Consider the following 4,719-nt stretch of genomic DNA (forward strand, 5'->3'; position numbering starts at 1 on the left):
GGGGTGAATACCCCGCTCTGGGGTATATAGGCAGTGCTTTCCCACGCTGCCTTCGTCTTCTTGGTCATTTTTCCACCATCTTGGTTTTTGGGAAATAAACGTGTTCATATGGAAGGATTCTGGTGTGTGTGTGATGTGTGTGTGTGTATGTGCGTTCGTGCCGGCAAGACGACTACACCCGCCCGTCACACTTTGCCACCTGGCTACAGCTATACCGGCCTTTCCTACTACACAGGCATGCCCAGTGTCTTCCAGTGTGGGCCCACTATGTTTGTCCCTCCAACCTCAGCAAAGCATCACGGTATGACCCTCAGCACTACCTCGACCCCTTTTTCCAGCAGGCCAGTGACTATGGGCAGCACACTTACAGCACAGGTTATGACGATTTGACCCAGGGGACAGCAGAAGAAGACTACACCAAGGGTTGCTATGATGTATCATCTCAGGCAACAAACAAGTCGACTGGTTCTGGGCCTGGCAAAGGACTATCAGTATCTTCAGGCACTGGCTTACCTGATATAACTGATTCTGCCTGCAGGAAAGCACAGACTTTTGACAAGCAGGGATTTCATGCAGGAACTCCTCAACCTTTCAGCCTGCCCCTGGGCCCTGGAGCGGCCCCTGGCTACGCACCTGCCTAGTTCCTGCACATTGTGCTGGCCCACTAGAAGCCCCACTCCGAGCACCACCACCTACCTCAGGATGCCCCCAGTGGCTCTAGTCAGCACAGCCAGCACAGCTCCCTGAAGCCCAAGTTTCAAGCCTTCAAACCCACCTACAGCCACTCTCCTTATTAGACAAACTATACCCTGAAAGGGGTATACACTGGATAGGAGAGAACACATGGAGTACATTTCTGGGAGCCTGGAGCCCTTCCTAGAATTCTGAGACATAACTGTCAGCTGAGCCTCTGTGGGAAGCCTGCCTCCCAGACCCACTATTGTATGTAAAGTATTTATGTATGTATTTGTAAATGTGATAGAAGCCTGGAGGAGCTGGGCTGTGGCTGTGAGTAGCATACAGGTGTGCTCTCCCCGTTTGGACACCTTTGCTATAGCCAAGTAGGCCCCACCTCCACCCTCTGCCTTCAGACCTTCCATGTGGCCCTAGCTGAGTAGGCTGCTGGGTGTGTCACTGAAGGACTGGTGGTTTGTACCAATGAAGAATCACGACTTATCTCATTTTCTGTGAACCATTATGTTTTTCCCCTCTGTAATTACTTCATACTTGTTTTTTGAAAAACTGATCCTTTTGTGATTTGTCATGGTGCCCCTTCCAACAATTTCTTAATCAACAGATTTCTTAATCCAACAAATTTCTTAATCTGGAAATAGAAGAAATGACCCCTTTCCAGCATAAGCCTGGTGCCTATATATCTGTGCACAGCAGGGGCTTCTGCTTTGGGTCTGGTCCTGCTATAGGGACTTGTCTTTTCTGACAAACCATTTAAAAAAATCTGCACTAGGTCTCAGAGATGTTCAGCTAGTCAGCTCCCTTATAAAGAAATCAAAGATCTGCTTCCATCTCAGTGAAAGCCTGTCTCCAAACAAAGGCTCCTGAACAGTTGTCCTGAACCAAATGGACAACTGTTTCAGAGTATTCTCTAGTCCAAACTCCACCTAATAAAGTTCTGAGAAAAAAAGACCCTATGATTTTAATAGTATGTTTCTCTATTCTAAAATATAAGCCAAAACATTGAGGAATTATGAGAAAAGGGTAGGAGTGTAAGTCAGTAGTAAAACACTTGCATTGAATACAAAATCCCAGGGTATACACAAACACACACACACACACACACACACACACACACACACACACACACACAGAGAGAGAGAGAGAGAGAAACACATACCAGACAGCCAACAACATCATCTAATCAGTGAAACCATAGAAAGCTAAAATTCTAGATTAGGACAATATGAAACCAAAACTAAGCCTTTTTCACACATAACATTTTATTGTTACAATTATTACAAAAATAAATCAAATGCTCATTTGACAAGTTCTAGACATCTTGTTGAGTATCCAGCTGGGAAGCTGCTTTAGAAACAGGAGGAAGAAAACCATTAATTATTAGGAGGAATCCAGCAAACTAACACCAGAAGTATACCTCCTCCAGTGATCAACCTCTGAATAACATGTCTTTTGACCCACAAGTTCTCCAACTTTCATGGCTATCTTTAGATCATATGTTCCAATATCTGAAGATGGGGACCATTTCATACTCAAATAATAATAGTATAGAATAAAAAGAATCAATAAAAATAACTCCTAAATTCTGTCCTAAATCTTGATTCTTTATAAAATAACATATTACTAATGGCCTAAACATGTATTTCCCTTTTGAGAGAATAATGTTAAGTATTCAAAAATACAAGGTAAATGTTAAACTTTCTGTGAAGATTTAAGATGGTATTAATAAGATGTACATGGTATGGTTTTAATACAGGGTATTCTTAGCAAAGAAAATCTTGGTTAAGTGCTACAAATATAAAAGTTGTAAAAAGAAAACAATTACATTTTTTAAAATATTGATCAACTGCAATGGAAGAATTTCTATTTTCAAAGATAATAATTGAGAGAATAAAGAATTAATTAATGTAATACCATTTACATTGTTAGGAATGAATTTGTAAATGTATACATTAATTATGACATATATTATGAAGATACAAAAATAATTTATGAATAAATGGCATTTTACATAATATTTAATTCTTGTTTTATGTGCACTGATATTTGCACTGTCAAAAGAAGTAAATAAAGCTTAGATTGATTAAGCATCCTCCTCCAATATAAAGTTACCTGTGCGGGGCGCTCGCGTGTAGTCGTCTCGCCGGCGAAACCATACACACACACACACACACACACACACACCAGAATCCTTCCGTAGAAACACGTTTATTTCCATAAACCAAAATGGTGGTAGAAGACGACCCCCAGCCCTGGGAAAAGCCCTTATATACCCTAGAGCGGCGTAATCATCTCTGATTGGCCGCAAACTCGTAGCGCGCCAAACGCCGTGGGATGGGCTTCGCTTTGGCGGGCTTTACATGGCACATGCGCACTTTATTTGTTTACTAGGAAGAATTATGGCTGACAGCGCCACCTAGCGATGGCGGACTTTGCCAGCACCTGCCGCGGCTCCCAACAGTTACCTACTTTTTTCAGGTAATTGAAAAAAAATTCAGTTTAGAAGTAGTATATTGCTATAAAATGCTGATCTCAATTGGATACTGGTGATTGTTTCTCCAACCATCTTTCCCTGTAGGATAGGAAAAGGGAGCCAATTGATATTTTGTTGGCTTTGCTATTTGATAATGATTGAAGATAGGTGGGGAGCTAATGAAGTTACTGATGTTTTCAGCTTGTCATTCTAAGTACACACTGAAGGGACGAACTAGCTCAGAAGAACACATCTTGCATCTGTAATGGCTAGTCTCTTGAAAAGTGTATAAACACTTGATTAGTTATGAGCCACCAATTGACCTTTCTTGACACTCTTTGAGTATTAAAGAAGATTAACTACAAACTTCTGAAAAGCATCCGTTTTGTATATTCCATCTTCTCATTATATCTCAGAAACTATGGTAATTGAGTTGCATAACATGTCCAAAGAAATCAATTCATCAGTTTAGCATGAGAAAGGAAAATAGATGAGCAGAATAGAATTGAGAGACAAGAGCCTAACATATGTGTTTATAAACGTTTGGTGTTTTATAAAATATATTGCTTTAAGCCACCAGCAGAAAAATATGTTTCCTTAAAAGATGAGCCAATCTGATATAACCTTGTAGATCATAAACTAATGTGATTCTATGCCTTCTAGTACTCATAAAACCTGAATTCTAAAAGAATTAAATATTTAAAGAAAATTAAAGCGCTAGAAAAAAAGAACCACTATTAGGATTTGAGCTAGGAATTATTTCCTTAGATAAGACAAAAGTTTTAAAACAGAGCATATCAAATAAAATTTGACCACACTCAATCTGCTTATTTATATATAAAATGACAACATTTATAACCCAAATGAAAGATTACAGTTTCTTGAAAAGAGAAAGACTACAGGATATGTTTCTCAAAAACATTTAATCTTTGTAGTAACTTATGATTGAAATAAGCTTTTTGCCAATCAGTATTGAAAAAACAATTGAAAACTTTGTGTACCTACATTATGATATACTATATAGTAGATATAACTTAATATGCCTCCTTAAACATATTGCTGAGTTTAGAAAATATATTGCATGAATAGTACATGTAAGAATTATAGTAAAAATAAACAAAACATAGAAAAATATTACTTTAATATACTATACTTTATAACTTCATGTAAGAACATATTTCATACAACTATATATAAAATAATGGAGGTATGAAGTAATCAATTAAGTTCATATACTGTGGCATCTAATTCAAGTGGAATAAATATATAAAAATGGATAAATAGAAAAATATGCTAAATTGGAAGGCTAGAAGAAGTGTAAGAGGAAGAAAATTTAAATTTGTTAAGAAGGGAGAGAGAGATGAATTAAAATGATGTAAATACACACAAAACTCTTTAATAATAATTTATAAAAATAGATCAGAGCCAGCTGATCTATCTCCTTGAGAGATAGAAATAATAGAATGACTATTTTAATGGGGATTTATTAGATTGGTTTACACCATACTGATGGAAATCTGAGAAGCCAGTGACTGCTAAGTTCACCAGTGTAG

General features: G+C 38.0%; 1 pseudogene; it reads left to right on the top strand.

Annotated features, from left to right (window-relative positions):
- Positions 1-833, top strand: part of LOC114631929 — a 3,177-nt pseudogene extending 2,344 nt beyond the window's left edge.
- The last annotated feature ends 3,886 nt before the right edge of the window (positions 834-4,719 follow it).

The sequence above is a fragment of the Grammomys surdaster genome, unplaced genomic scaffold (genome assembly GCF_004785775.1).
Source record: "Grammomys surdaster isolate TR1022 unplaced genomic scaffold, NIH_TR_1.0 369, whole genome shotgun sequence".
NCBI lineage: Eukaryota > Metazoa > Chordata > Mammalia > Rodentia > Muridae > Grammomys > Grammomys surdaster.